This window comes from Stomoxys calcitrans, chromosome 2 (assembly GCF_963082655.1).
Source record: "Stomoxys calcitrans chromosome 2, idStoCalc2.1, whole genome shotgun sequence".
In the NCBI taxonomy this organism is placed as follows: Eukaryota; Metazoa; Arthropoda; class Insecta; order Diptera; family Muscidae; genus Stomoxys; species Stomoxys calcitrans.
The window spans coordinates 131,673,603-131,690,592 of NC_081553.1; positions in this window are offsets into that span (position 1 = coordinate 131,673,603).

Genomic DNA, 16,990 nt, shown 5'->3' on the forward strand with positions numbered 1-16,990 from the left:
TGGGGATTTGACTTCTTGAGCTTCTAGAGGGCGCAATTCCTATCTATTTTACTTCGTGAGCCCCAATGGGCGCAATTCTTATACGAATTGGCTGAAATTTTAGACAGGTCTCCAACATATAATTAAATTGTGGTCCGAACCAGACCATATCTTGATATCGTTTTAATAGCAGAGCAACTCTTTTCTTATATCCTTTTTTGCCTAAGAAGAGATGCCGGGGAAAGAACTCGACAAATGCGATCCATGTTGGAGGGTATATAAGATTCGGCCCGGCCGAACTTAGCACGCTTTCACATTTTTAATTTTAATTCATTTGAGAAACTCATTATTGTTCAGTTCCGACAAAACTAATAGAATTCATTTTAAAGTCGAGAGAGAAAATCCCGAGGGAGAGCAACAATAAGCAGGAAAGAACAGATAAGCAGCGCAGCACACTCGGACGACGTCTCATGCTTAAGGCAATTTTTTTTTTGGTAGCATAACATAAACATAATAATAACCTGAACTCCAACGTTGGTTGTCTCAACATCAAAGTTGAGGTTAACAAAAAAAAAAAAAAAAAAAAAATGATTGAGGCAACAAAACTGTCTTCTGAGTGCGCATTTGTCGAGTTCTTTGCCCGGTATCTCTTTTTATTGAGTCAAACAAAGGATAATGGATAATAATTGCTTTGCAGTTGGAGCGATATCAAGATATTGTTCGATTCGGTTCATAAATGAATTGAATGTTGAAAACTGTAGTAAAAGTCATTGTATAAATTTCAGCAAATTCGGATGATAATTGCGCGCCCTAGAAGCTCAAGAAGTCAAGATCCCAGATAGGTTTATATGGCAGCTATATTAGGTTATAAACCGATTAAGATTATACTTAGCACAGTTGTTGGAAGTCATAGCAAACAAACTCGTGCAAAATTTCAACCAAATCAACCAGAAGTCAAAATCCAAGATCGGTTTATATGGCAGCTATATCAAAACATTGACTTTTTGGCCTTTGTACAATAATTACCGACCTACACTAATAAGAAAAGTTTTGTGCAAAAAAAAGCTTTACTCCTTCGAAAATTAGAGAGTTTTCGACAGACGGATACGGCTAGGTCGACTTAAAATGTCATGACGATCAAGAATATATACACTTTATGGGGTATTAGCCGAATATTTTGAGGTGTTACAAACGGAATGACAAAATTAGTGTACCCCCATCCAATGGTGGAGGGTATAAAAATGGCAAACGCACAGTCAGAACAGATAGAATATGTGGAGAGACGTATGTGGCTAAGACGAATCAGCATTTTCTGAGTCGTATTATACATTTTATCAAATCTGCAGCATTGTTAAGGTGTAAGTTTGTGTTTTTATACCCACCACCGTAGGATAGGGTGTACATTCATTTAGTCATTGCGTTTGCAACACATCGAAATATCAATTTCCGATCCTACAATATATACATTTCGGATCGTCGTAAAGTTCTAAGACGATTTAGCAATGTCCGTGTGTCTGTCCGTCCGTCTGTTGTAATCACTCTAGAGCCTTAAAAAATTGAGATATTGAGCTGAAATTTGGCACAGATACGTCTTTTTGACCCATCTGGTTAACGTCTAAGAACGGGCTAAATCAGACCATATTTGGATATAGCTGCTATATAGACCGATCTGCCGATAAAGGGTCTAATGCCCATAAAAACTTTATTTTTCATCCGATTTTGCTGAAATTTGAAACAGTGAGTAGTTTAAGGCTTCCCGACACTGACCTAAATATGGTTCCGATCGGACTATATTTAGATATAGCTACCATATGGAACGATCTCCCGATAAATGGTCTGAAGACCATAAACGCTTTATTTTTTAACCAATTTCGCTGAAATTTCAAACAGTAAGTAGTTTTATGCCTTCCAACATAGGACCCAAATATGGTTTAGATCGGACTATATTTAGATATAGCTGCCATATTGACCGATCCGTCGATAAAGGGTCTGAAGCCCATAAAAGCTTTATTTATTATCTGATTTCACTGAAATTTAAAACAGTGAGTTATTTTAAGCCTCCCGACATCTGACCGAAATATGGTTCAGATCGGACTATATTTAGTTATAGCTATCATATAGAGCGATCTCCCGGCAAAGGGTCTGAAGACCATAAAAGCTTTATTTTTTAACCAATTTCGTTGAAATTTGAAACAGTGAGTAGATTTATTCCTCCCAATATAGGACCCAAATATGGCTTAGATCGGACTATATTTAGATGTAGCTGCCATATTGACCGATCCGCCGATAGAGGGTCTGAAGCCCATAATAGCTCTTTTTATTTCCCGATTTCGCTGAAATTTGAAACAGTGGGTAGTTTTAGGTCTCCCGATGTCCGTCCCAAATATGGTTTGTATCGGACATTATTTAGATATAGCTTCCATACAGGGTGATCTGCCGATAAATGGTCTGCGGCCCAATAAACTTTATTTTTTATCCGATTTCGCTGAAATTTGGAACAATGAATAGTTTTAGGCTACCCGCCATCCGACCCAAATGTGGTAAAGATCGGACTGTATTTAGATATAGCTGTCATATAGACCGATATACCGGTTAAGGGTCTGAAGCTCATAAAAGCTTTGTTTAATACCCGATTTTGTTGATATTTGAAATACAAAATTCAACAGTGACTTATATTTATTTGACCACTTAATGTCCGTGCCGAATTTGGGTGCATAAGTTATCCAATTTTCATCAGATTGCGGCGAAAGGGGTTTTCATATATACACCAGGGTGGTGGGTATGCAAAGTTCGGCCCGGCCGAACTTTATGCATTTTTACTTGTTTTATAATAAAAAAATAAATATCGTACTTAGCTTATCAATTTCATACTAGAACCTAATTTATTCAACTGGATTCCCTGCGAAGCATTACATCCAACTGTTGATGTCGTATCGCTACGGGTTGTCGTTAATAATATTTCGTATTTTTATACTCTCCACCATAGGATGGGGGTATACTAATTTCGTTATTCTGTTTGTAACTACTCGAAATATTCGTCTGAGACCCCATAAAGTACATATATTCTTGATCGTCGCGACATTTTATGTCGATCTAGCCATGTCCGTCCGTCTGTCTGTCGAAAGCACGCTAACTTCCGAAGGAGTAAAGCTAGCCGCTTGAAATTTTGCACAAATACTTCTTATTAGTGTAGGTCGGTTGGTATTCTAAATGGGCCATATCGGTCCATGTTTTGTTATAGCTGCCATATAAACCGATCTTGGGTCTTGACTTCTTGAGCCTCTAGTGTGCGCAATTCTTATCCGATTAGAATGAAATTTTGCACGACGTGTTTTGTTGTGATATCCAATAACTGTGCCAAGTATGGTTCACATCGGTCTATAACCTGATATAGCTGTCATATAAACCGATCTTGGGTCTTGACTTCTTGAGCCTCTAGAGTGCGCAATTCTCAACCGATTTGACTGAAATTTTGCACATAGTGTTTTACCATCACTTCTAACAACCGTGCTAAGTATGATTCAATTCGGTCCATTACCTGGTATAGCTGTCATATAAACCGATCTTGGGTCTTGACTTCTTGATCCTCTAGAGTGCGGATTTCTTATCCGATTAGAATGAAATTTTGCACCACGTGTTTTATTATTATATCCAATAACTGTGCCAAGTATGGTTGAAATCGGTTCATAACCTGATATAGCTGTCATATAAACCGATCTGGGGACTTCTTGAGCCTATAGAGGGCGCAATTCTTATCCGATTTGAATGAAATTTTGCACGACGTGTTTTGTTATAATATCCAACAGCTGCACTAAGTATGGTTCAAATCAGATGATAACCTGATATAGCTGCCATATAAACCGATCGTGGGTCTCGAGGGCGCAATTCTTATCCGCTTGGATTGAAATTTTGCACGACGTGTTTCGATATGACTTTCAACAACTGTGCTAAGTTAGGTTCAAATCGGTCCATCGGTTGAGCTTCTAGAGGACGCAATTCTTATCCGATTGGGCTGAAATTTTGCATGACGTCTTTTATTATGACTTTCAACAACTGTGCCAAATAGGGTTTAAATCGGTTAATAACCTGATATAGCTGCCATATAAACCGATCTGGGATCTTGACTTCTTGAGCCTCTTGGGGTCGCAATTTTTATCCGATTTGGCTAAAATTTTGTACGATGGATCCTCTCATGACCATCAATATACGTGTTTTTTATGGTATGAATCTGTCTATACCCTGATACAACTCCCATATAAATCGATCTCTCTGTTTTACTTCTTGAGTCCCCAAAGGGCACAATTCTTATTCGATCATTTTTTGATATAAGAAAAGAACTGACAAATGCGATCCATGGTGGAGGGTATATAAGATTAGGCCCGGCCCGGCGTCGGAAGAAAAAAAATAGAGGGTATGCGTTTCAAAAAATTACTTTTTGTTATTTGGGACACTCTAACACATATAAGGGTAAATGGGTGTTGTGTGTTGCTTACATACGGTCGGGTGTGTTACTTGTTGGTTCCCAGGTTTTCTGCCAATTTTTCGTGTCAGGCGTATCATCCATTATTGGAAATAACTCTAAGCCATAGAGCTACGTTGGAGGTTGCCGCAGTAGAGTTTGCAGCATACATTCGACTCCCGTTGTCGTTAAAAACCACATTTAAAAAATAAATTATTTTATTAAACTTTGTAATATCACTGGAAGGCGCTGGTAATACTAATACAACGAATAGCTATAAGTAAACAACAGCTGCGCTCTTCTATCAAACCACATTGTCGATAACGATCAAACAGCTGTCCGATATAATCGTTCAACGTAAAACACAGGGTGTTACGTATTAGCAAATGAATAATAAGAGAACGCTATTATCGATATCACCAGAAAACAGTCACAGTACCCCAAAAAAGTATTCACCATATCAAAAAATGAACATAAATAACCAACAAGATGTTTTTTCGTGGAGTAAGCTGGGCGATGTGTTGGATGATAAGTTGAAAGATGTGGCCAAAAAAGAGGACCTTACTGCAATCAAATATGAAGTGGAAGAACTTAAACAGGAAAATTGTAAATTGAGAGAAGATATCAAGAAACTAACAAATCGCTTAGAAACCTTAGACAGAAAATCTCGTACTACAAATATTGTGGTGAGTGGACTTAGAAGTAGAACTACATTTACGGCAAAAAAAGAATTCCTCGACATCTGCAACAACAAATTAAACATCGTAGTTAACATATCGTACGCTAGAATGTTATCTTCAGGAAAATAGTTCGTATTTACACTGGACACCAATTCCCAAGTGCAAAATATTTTAAATACGAAAGAAAAATTGCATGGCCAATTTATATATATACAAAAGGATTATACTGCTGTCGAACAGTCTACCAGATACAACCTGCGTCAAGTTGGCAAAATCGTATCCCAGCATAAAAAAGACGTTAAAGTTAGGTTAGGAGAGTTCTGTCTCTTCTTGAATGATAAAAGATATTGCTGGGCCGACGGAAAAATACTAGCTCCAACTTTAAGTGATGCCAAATTTCTGAGCAACATTCTTGTTGATAACGGTAGTCCCATTGAGGTTTATTGCAACAATGCTGAAAATGTTACCCTTAATGTTCCCCCATCATCGCAATAGCAATTTGATTCGTGCCATTTGTTATCATATAATGTTTCAAATCTCGAAAGTTCTTTAAATTATGGAAATTTTATAACCTACCTTAATAATTTTGATATTTTCTTTCTCTTTGAAACACATGTATTACCCAATAAACAAACGTATCTCTCGTCTTATTTACAAAACTACTATTTGCAGTGGCAGGACGCAACTAAAGTGAATAGATTTGGGCGTGCCAGTGGTGGATGTCTTTTCGGCTTCAAAAAAGAAATTAAAAAGAAATACAAATTACTGACTTATCTTCACGAGCTACTAGCTTAATCATTAAAGCTAGAGGTGGTTTACTCGACCTTAACTCGAGATCATTCAGAAGTAACACCCATGGCACTTGTTCTATGTGTAATACAGATCAAGATGAAAATACACTTCACTTTATTGGCGCCTGCCCACTATACAGAGAATTTAGAAAAAGTTATTTCGGAAAATATTCCCTTAATGAGTCCGAAGTATTAAATATATTAAATGGCACGAATAACTCATCACTATATAAATACATAGAAAATTGTACTAAGTATAGAAAATTAATTATTAATGAATTCAGTTTTTAATAACCAAAATGAAAAAAGAAAAAGCAAGAAACATATAGAAACAAACAACAATTTAGTGATAAGCATTGTATTACGGCTAACAGCATTTTTGCTAAGCCTAACATAGATTGTATTTAAGAACTTTATGAAATACTATTCTTGAATTGTAATTTGAATTCAATCTATTAATAAATAATAATAAAATAAATAATATAAGGGTAAATGTGATATCGTAATTTGGGAATTTTAGCACCTACAAAGCATTTATCTTCATGATCGTTCGGTAAGAATATGCGACGGCATATTCGCAGACTATGGTATGACAGTTTTGTTAAAGTTCTAACAGGTTTTAATCTGCTGCGAGAAATACTTTTAACATAATGTTTGCCGAAAATCCATTGTGCTAGGTATACAGAAGTTTGTCTCAATGGCCATTTTACTTTTGTAACTTTTTAATATATTTTGAAAATTTATATAGCAATTGTATAAACTTTTTGATTATATAGTATATCATCTAAATTATTTTGAACCGTACAACGTGTCCGGTACCACGATTACTTATTCAACCACTATATTATTTCTCAACCTTAAATACTAAATACGCTGCTATAATTTTGATCACAGTGTCATTTATGCTTGCTATAACTAGCCAAGTGTTTATTGTGCTTTGCCAACAATTTTTGGTTAGACTAGAATGTAGTCCGGATTTCAAAGTACGCCCTCATCACAACAACAAGTGCTCCTCGTACATGAGCGAAAACAACCACTATGAAACAGAACTCAGCTTAGGTCATAACAAGTGGTCTAACAAGTTAAAAAAGAGAAACAAAAAATAAAAACATTTAAAACACGTTTAAATCATTGTTTATAAAAATTGTAACATAAATCTATGAGGCTACAAAGCCTTTAATAGCGTAATTGAAGCGTATACCTGTGAAGTATAGTAAAATCATAAGTCGATAAATTTTCAAAAAAAAAAAAAACAAAGAAATTAAAATCAATACTCCCATTGTTTGAGTAAATCAAATAAGTTAAATATATTTTAGCTGGGGGTGGAAACAATAGCACATCTCAAATGAGTCAAAACGCCAAAGCTTTTGATTATTGAGAGTCCAATATAACTGAAGTTTTCACGCATCTAATGTCAGGAAAATAACTTTTGAGCCAACGAAATTAAATCAGGACATCAGTATACTTGGGTTATATCATCTTCTCTTAATATAGGTTGATACTATGTTTCGCTCTTCGCTTTTTTAGAAAGTTGACATTCCTTATTACTTATGATAAAATTCTAATAAAATTATTATGTTATCAGTTTTTCTAGTATTAAAAAAAAAGTAATCGCGAAAAATATGGGTGTTTTCAAGTCAAAACATGATTGTTTGTTTTTAAGTCGCAAGAAGTGAGTTCAACACAAAGTGTTATACTGGAGCTTTTTAGGCAAACAAAGGTTAAGCTCTGCTATTCGTGCTATATCAGGTAATGGATATTCTTGGTTTGGGTGTTGAAGACCCTAGTAAAAGTCATTAGTCAAAATTTTAGAATTGCGACCAATAGGTGCTCAAGAAATAAAATCGGGTGCTCGGTTTATATGGGAGCTATATCTGGTTATGAACCGATTCAGACCATATATCGAGGCCATAGGAAGAAGTCTTTGCGCAAAATTTCAGTCAAATGAGATAATAAATGTGCCTTTTAGAGGCTCAAGAAGTGCAATCGGTAGATCTGTTTATACTGGAGCTATGCATGAGAGATTTTAGGCCGATTCAAGCCATACTTTGCACATACGCTAGGATAGACTAAACTGTAAGTCTGCCATCAGACTCACTAAGACGTTTTCGTCCATTGTGATACCACAGGAACAGGAGAAGGAAGATGCCTTCTAGCTCCTACCGTTGAACGATCCAGATCGCTTTAAAAAGCCCAAAAAATTGAGAATGTTAATCAGACAAGTTCTCAAAGAAATAAGATTCCGGGACACACACAGAAGTTTAGGTCACATAATTTTTAGTCTAGATTAGGCCACATTATTTTGGAATGCTCACATCCCCCCTTTGTGACTATCTATAATTTGTTGCCTTTTCCTTGCCCTTTCCAAAATGTCGGATTTGAAGTTCAATTACCTGTCCAGCAATACACTCAGGTATTTTACACTTTCTGTAAATGGAGCACGGTGTTCCTGCTTTTGGAAGGAAATAGCCTTTGTGTCCCTCCACTCTATAAGTATGTATGATATGCTGATACAAGCATAGTATATCTCCCTAAGCCAAGGAGAACTTTGTACGTTGTCATTGTGCAAACATTCATTCAAATCGGATAAGAATTACGCCCCCTAGTGGCACTAGACGTATAACGGGAGATCGGTTTATATGGACCTTTACTTGGTTTTTTATCTATTCTAACCATATTTGGCACATCAGTTGAATGTTACAGAAAACTCCATTGTACAAAATTTCAGCCAAATCGGATAAGATCTGCGCTCTCGGAGACCCAAATGTATAATCGGGAGATCGGTTAATTTGGGAGTCATATCAAAACATTGGCCCACATGGCCCATTTAAAATCCCAACCGACCTACACTAATAGGAAGTATTTGTGCAAAATTTCAAGCGCCTCGCTTTACTCCTGGCGTGCTTTCAACAGGCAGACAGATGAATGGTCATTTCTAAATCGATCAAGAATATATACTTTGTTACGTCTCAGATCGATATTTCGATGTGTTAAAACGGAGGCCATCGTAGCGCAGAGGTTAGCATGTCCGCCTATGACGCTGAACGCTTGGGTTCGAATCCTGGCGAGACCATCAGAAAACATTTTTCAACGGTGGTTTCCCCTCCTAATGCTGGCAACATTTGTGAGGTACTATGCCATGTAAAACTTCTCTCGAAAGAGGTGTCGCACTGCGGCACGCCGTTCGGACTCGGCTATAAAAAGGAGGACCCTTATCATTGAGCTTAAAAACTCTTAAAAAATTGGACTGCACTCATTGATACGTGAAAATAAATAAATATATCTTGCCAAGTAATCCTTGTTTCTCCTGTAAATTAACTAATCATCGGGTTCTACTACAAATTACCTGACAATTTTATATGTTTCATTCACACCACATATATTCTTCTAAAAATACTTTCGATTATCATAGTGCAAGAACAAATTACCTATGAAACAAATCTCTGTTTGGTAGTTTGAGCTGAGTGTACTTTTGTATGTTGTCTAGTTGATGTTTTTCTAAAGTGGTTTCGTCTACGAGTCAAAGCAAGATCAATCATTCCTCTTTCTTGAACTTACTAATACTATTTGTTTTACAACTTTCGGTCAATAAACGGCAACTTTACTTCGCTGTTCTACATCATACATTTCGCTTTTATGTTTTAAAGAATATTTTATGCATAAAAATAACTACAGTGCAAACTAAAGTAAATGATCTATCTCACGAGAACTCTTTGGATCTGATAAAATATCACTGGTCAAACTACAAGTTGTGTACGATAAACTAGGTACCTGGTTAAGGGAGATATACTCGACACGGACATTGTGGCTGATCTTCTTAGATTTTTAAGACGATAAAGAATACGAGGTTGCCTTTTATATTTTGGGATTGGACAACCCTTGTGTTGCAATCTGCCAACTGACAGCTCTATTGTAAAGCTTGACATTCTTGAGGTTATACGTACTCAGAACGTTTTGACATACGAACACTATTTGTGTTGTAACTTTAAATATTCATCTTTAAAGATTCATCTCGCCCAAAAAATGGAATTAAATCGTGAAAATTTTCGTGCGATTAATTTTTACAACTTTCGACGTGGATTAACTCAACAACAGTGCATCGATGAATTTAATTAAATTTTTGGCGATGAAGTTCCATCAAGGACCACTGTTTATCGATGTATGATAAACCACCGAGGTCGCATTTCACTCCAAGACGAAATTCGTAAAGGTCGTCCAAAGTCAGTTGCTATTCCAACAACCATTGATGCTGTGCGCAAACTGATATTGCAAGATCGTCAAGTGTCCAATCACTTCCTACAATGAGGCTCTTTTTCCCTGCAGAAGCGGCTTCAACCAGCAACATAAGGCTTGAAAGCGGCATCACCGTTGATCCCCGAAGGCAATAAGTCTGTTTCGGCTCCGATACCAGCAGCATCGTCACAAACTGGTGAAGTCCCATGAAATTCCGCAAGAACATCGTAGTATACCTATGACAGGCTCACTCCAATTATTGCTAGGTATGCCCTGTTATTCTCCCTTGTCGACAACAGCCATCACCAAACTATCCCCAGCGACATAAGCAAAGGTTCTTAGACCCATCTTGATATTATTCGCCCTAGTTGTTGTAAAGATTGGTACTACATCCGGGCAATCGCAGCTTTTTGGCTGACTGCTGTGTAGTTCCCGAATCTTTGGGGAACCCTGTGCAGCGAATTTCCGAGTCCAATTTAGGGAGTCTCTCTCCCTATTAATGAGAGTCTTAGGATCATTCGCACTAGTCCTCTGAATAAACCTGAGAGCGATGCGTCTTCTATTATTCCAACCTCTTATATTTCCAACCTCTCGGTTTGACGGGGAAGGCCGACAGCATTCTACGGCCTGATACCACCACCACAGCTGTTGATCATCGTAAAAATCTAAGACGATTTAGCCATATCCGTCCGTCTGTCTGTTGAAATCACGCTACAGTCTTTAAAAATAGAGACAGTGAGCTGAAACTTTGCACAGATTCTTTTTTTCTACCCACCACCGACGGATGGGGGTATATTAATTTTGTCATTCCGTTTGCAACACATCGAAATATCCATTTCCGACCCTATAAAGTATATATATTCTTGATCAGCGTAAAAATCTAAGACGATCTAGCCATGTCCGTCCGTCTGTCTGTTGAAATCACGCTACAGTCCTTAAAAAAAGAGATATTGAGCTGAAATTTTGCACAGATTCTTTTTTTGTCCATAAGCAGGTTAAGTTCGAAGATGGGCTATATCGGACTATATCTTGATATAGCCCCCATATAGACCGATCCGCCGATTTAGGGTCTTAGGCCCATAAAAGCCACATTTATTATCCGATTTTACTGAAATTTGAGACAGTGAGTTGTGTTAGGCCCTTCGACATCCTTCGTCAATTTGACTCAGATCGGTCCAGATTTGGATATAGCTGCCATATAGACCGATCCTCCGATTTAGGGTCTAAGGCCCATAAAAGCCCCATTTTTATCCGATTTCGCTGAAATTCGGGACAGTGAGTTGTGAAAGGCCCATCGATATTCATCGTTAATTTGGCTTAGATTGGTCCAGATTTGGATATAGCTGCCATATAGACCGATCCTCCGATTTATGGTGCTAGGCCCATAAAAGCCACATTTATTATCCAATTTTGTTGAAATTTGAGACAGTGAGTTGTGTTAGGCCCTTTGACATCCTTTGTCAATTTGGCTCAGATCAGTCTAGATTTGGATATAGCTGCCATATAGACCGATCCTCCGATTTAGGGACTAAAGCCCATAAAAGCGACATTTATGGTCCGATTTCGCTGAAATTTGGGACAGTGAGTTGTCTTAGGCCCTTTGACATGCTTCGTTAATTTGGTCCAGATCGGTTCAGATTTGGATATAGCCCCCATGTAGACCGATCCGCCGATTTAGGGTCTTAGGCCCATAAAAGCCACATTTATTATCCGATTTTGTTGAAATTTGGGACAGTGAGTTGTGTTAGGCCCTTCGACATCCTTTGTCAATTTGGCTCAGATCGGTCCAGATTTGGATATAGCTGCCATATAGACCGATCCTCCGATTTAGGGTCTAAGGCCCATAAAAGCCACATTTATTATACGATTTTGATGAAATTCGGGGCAGTGAATTGTGTAAGGCCCATCGACATCCTTCGTTAATTTGGCTCAGATCGGTCCAGATTTGGATATAGCTGCCATATAGATCGATCTTCCGATTTATGGTGTAAGGCCCATAATAGCCACATTCATTATCCGATTTAGCTGAAATTTGGGACAGTGATATGTGTTAGGCCCTTTGACATATTTCTTCAATTTGGTCCAGATCGGTTTAAATTTGGATATAGCTGCCATATAGACCGATTTTTTGATTTATGGTTTTGGGCCCATAAAATGCTCATTTATTGCCCGATGTCCCCGAAATTTGGTACAGTGAGTTAAGTTAAGCCCCTTGACATACTTCTGCAATATCGCACAGATCGGTCCAGATTTGGATACAGCTGCCATATAGACCGATATATTGGTTTTAGGTTTTGGGGCCATAAAAGACGCATTTATTGTCCGATGTCGCTGAAATTTGAGACTGTGAGATTGGTTAGGCTCTTCGACGTCCTTCTTCAATTTTGCCCAAATCGGTCCAGATTTGGATATAGCTGCCATGTAGACCGATATCTCGATTTAAAGTCTTGGCCCCATAAAAGGCGCATTTATAATCCGATTTCACTGAAATTTGACACAGTGACTTATGTTCGGCTTTTCGACATCCTTGTCGTATATAATTCAGATCGGTATGAGGTATATGAGCATAAGGTATGAAATTTTCACCGAATTTTGATGAAAGGTGGTTTACATATATACCCGAGGTGGTGGGTATCCAAAGTTCGGCCCGGCCGAACTTAACGCCTTTTTACTTGTTGTCCATAAGCAGGTTAAGTTCGAAGATGGGCTATATCTGACTATATCTTGATATAACCCCTATATAGACCGATCCGCCGATTTAAGGGCTTAGGCCAATAAAAGGCACATTTAATTACCGATGTTGCTGAAATTTGGGACAGTAAGTTGTGTTAAGCCCTTCGACATCCTTCTTCAATTTGGCTCAGATCGGTCCAGCTTTGGATATAGCTGCCATATAGACCGATCTCTCGGGACAGTGAGTTGTGCTAAGCCCCTTGACATATTTTTGCAATTTCGCCACGATCAGTGCAGATTTGGATATAGCTGCCATTTAGACCGATCTCTTGATTTAAAGTCTTGGGTCCATAAAGGCGCATTTATTGTCCGATTTCTCCGAAATTTGGGACAGTGAGTTCTGTTAGGGCCTTCGACATTCTTCTTCAATTGGGCCCAGATCGGTCAAGATTTGATAATAGCTGTCTTATAGACCGATCCTTAGATTTTAGGTCTTGGGCGCATAAAACGAGCATTTATTGTCCGATCTCGCCGAAATTTGGGACAGTGAGTTGTGTTAGGCTTTCCGACATCCGTGTCGTATATGATTGAGATCGGTCTATATTTGGATATAGCTACCAAAAAACCAATATGGGGGCATAAATTGACGAAACGCCTTTTTATTTGTTTTAATTGAATCTGAAATGTTTTTCCAACAATCATAATCGTAACTGAAAATTTGTTTACTTTCATTATCAAACAATCATTGATTTAAACAATTTTTTATTCGAATCTGAAAAAATGTCCTATAGGAGATGTGATTGAAAATTTTATATTCTTCAATTAAAAAACGTATTGCTTCAGTGACCTTTATACCCACCACCGAAGGATTCGGGTATATGCATTTTGTCATGCCGTTTGCAACACATCGAAATATCCATTTCTGACCCTGTAAAGTATTTATATTTTTGATCGTCGTAAAAATCTAACTACGTCCGTCCATCTGTTTGTTGAAATCGCACTACAGTTTTTAGAAATAGTAATGTTGAGCTGAAACTTTGCGCAGATTCTATTTCTCCATATTTCTCCATAGGCAAGATGGACTATATCGGCCTATATCTGATATGGCCCCCATATAAACTGATCTGCTGATTTAAGGTCTTTGGCCGATTAAAGCCACATGTTTTATCTGATTTCAAAATTTGTGACAGTGAGTTGTGTTTGGATTTTCGACAACTTCATTCAATACTGCCTAGATCGGTCCAGATTTTGATATAGCTGCCATATAGACGGATCTCTCAATTTAATGTCTTGGGCCCATAATAGGCTTATTTATGAATAGATTTCCTTGGCATTTGGGATAGCGAGTATTGTAAGACTCCTCGACATCTCTGTTCAATGAGACCCAGTTGGGTCCTGATTTGAATATAGCTGTAATATACACCTATTTCGCGATTAAAGGTATTTTGCTGAAATTAGGTATAATGAGCTAAATTAGGCCACTACATTCGTCTTGAGTATAGTTAAGATCGGTTTATATTTCGTTATTATTGTCATATAGACCGATCTCTCAGAAATTTGAGACAGCGAGTTGTGTCAAGACACTTGTCATCCCAGTTCAATACGGCCCAGATCGGTGCTGATTTGGATGTGATGATTTAAGGTGTTAGGCCCATGAAAGATTAAGTTCTTGGGTCACGTTTATAACTTGATTTCGCTTGAAATTTTTTACAGATGGCTATGTAAGGCTCTTCGAAATTCGTGTTTTATATGGCCCAGATCGGTCGTTATTTAAATATTGATGCGATGTAGGCCGATCCCTCGATTTGAAGTACTAAAAGCATTTATTGCTTGATTTACTGAAATTTGGCACAATATCTTGAGTTGGTATATTCTACCATCCATGCTGAATATGGTTCATATCATCCATTATCTTAATGTATCTCCCATATGGACCGATCTCCCGATTTAGGATCTTATATACTCATAAAAGCTGCATTTATTGCGCGACTGTGCTCAAATTTGGTACAACAATTTGTGCTAAGATCCTCGATATTCGTGCCGAATTGGTTCACATCGGTTCTTATCTTAATATAGCTCTCATATAGACCGATCTCCCAATTTAAAGTCTCAGGCAAATAATAGCCGCTTTTATTGACCGATTTCACTGAAATATAACACAGTGAACTGTGTTCGGCCCTTCGACGTCCGTGTCGAGTATGGTTTAGATCGGACTATATTTGGGCATAGCCTCTATATAGACCGATCTCCCAATTGAAGGTATTTTACCAATAAATGGCGTACATATTCCCCGATTTTGCTGTTATTAAGTAGAGTGAGCTATGTTGAACCCCTACACATCAACCCCGAATATGGTGCAAATCGGATCATTTTTGGATATAGCTGATATATATATATATATCTCCATCTCCCGATTTATGGTCTTGAGCCCATATAAGACTCTTTTATTACCAGATTTTTCTGAAATTTTGATCAGTGAGTTGTGGAGAGTTTTGTCCAGGTCGGACCATACTTCTTTATAGCTCCTAGAGGTTCAGAATCGTCAATTTTTCACCGGATTTTAACGAAATGTTGTTCATATGCATACGAGGTAGTAGGTTTCCATTCGGCCTGGCCGAAATTATTGCGTTTTTAATTATTTTAATTGAAACGAAAAATTTTTTAATTACAAATTGGCCTTAGACCCTATACGTCATCTTTTGTAATATCTGCAACATAGCCTTTAATTGATGTTAGTGAAGTATCTATAATATGGTGCTAAAGTAAAATCAACTAAAGACTACATTGTCCCCTATGACATAAATAAAAGGTGATTTCAAACGACCATATGTCCAACTTTTCACAAAATCTATAGCAATATCATAGCAGCTAGTTCCATGAACTGGTTTAACCCGATGGAGTCCTTCGTCGGACAAAGGCCGCCGCCACAGTGTACAGCACACTGCTACGACAACAACAGCAAATCTATAAGACACGCCTACCCGATAACCAAATTGTTTTGGAAACCTCCGCAATTAGGTTTTGTTCAAATGGCTGCCCACACTCATTAAAAATGTATGGTGATAATATCATACATTGTCTGCTGACTGTAAGAAGTTTATTTTGCAGCTATTACAGCAGTTGCTCTGCTGTCATAGCAAAGTGTTTGCAGTTTCATAACAGCAGGCTACCTGCTTAAAAGTTGTTTGCTGAAAATGTAAGCTGCCCAGTTTATGATGGGGTTGTTAATAGGAGAGTGAAATAAAATGAAATACATAAAGTGAAACAAATAGAATAAAATGAAAAAAAAAAAATATTGTATAAAGTAAAATAAAATTAAATAAAATAACGTGGAAACAACTCAAAAAAATAATGAAGAGTAAAATACAAAAGGAAATGCCACGCAAATATATACTCGCCCTCAAAGCAGTGCAATTTTTTTTGCTATCGTAGCAACAATTTTTGGCGTTTTCAGCAGTAATACGTGTTCAATATTTAATCAGATTTTTTTGTAGGCGAAGCAACAGACTTTGTACGTTGAAATAGCAAAAGCAAATGTTTACTACAACAGCAGCCCTATGTATGCTGAAATAACAGTCATGTCTGCTTACCCCTTTCCAGTAGGCAAAAACAGTTGTTTTAGCAAACATTTTTGCTATTTTGAATAAGAAATTTCGTTGAGGTCGCGGACTTTTGCTCAAACGACGCACCTAAATTTCATGTACCAAGAGGCAAACATCACATGTTTTAATTGGATCAATTAAAAAATTAGTTGAAAAATTACAATCATTTCTTATTTATTATTAAAAAATTAATTGAAAATTAATAAAATTTCAATAATTTCTTTATTTGAATATGCAATCTTTTAAAACGGTGATTGATATCATTTTTGTGAATGGAGCAGTTTCAATTTAAAAATTAATTGGATTAATTAATTTCGTAATTGAAACCGATTTTTATTTATTTTTTTTTTTCTGTTTAGGAAAACATGGTGATATGCTGAATGAGGCATGAAACTGTGAGGACGTCGAGGTGACTATCCTGCACTGGCAGGAAAAATAAGTTCTTCTTAAGGCCTTTATTTGTTTGAGCACAGGCCTGAATTAGCGAGTGTTCAACCTGTGCCCCTGGGGGCTCAAGAAGTCAAAATGGAAGATGGTTCTTATCAAATCTACCTATGGACTTGATCATAATTA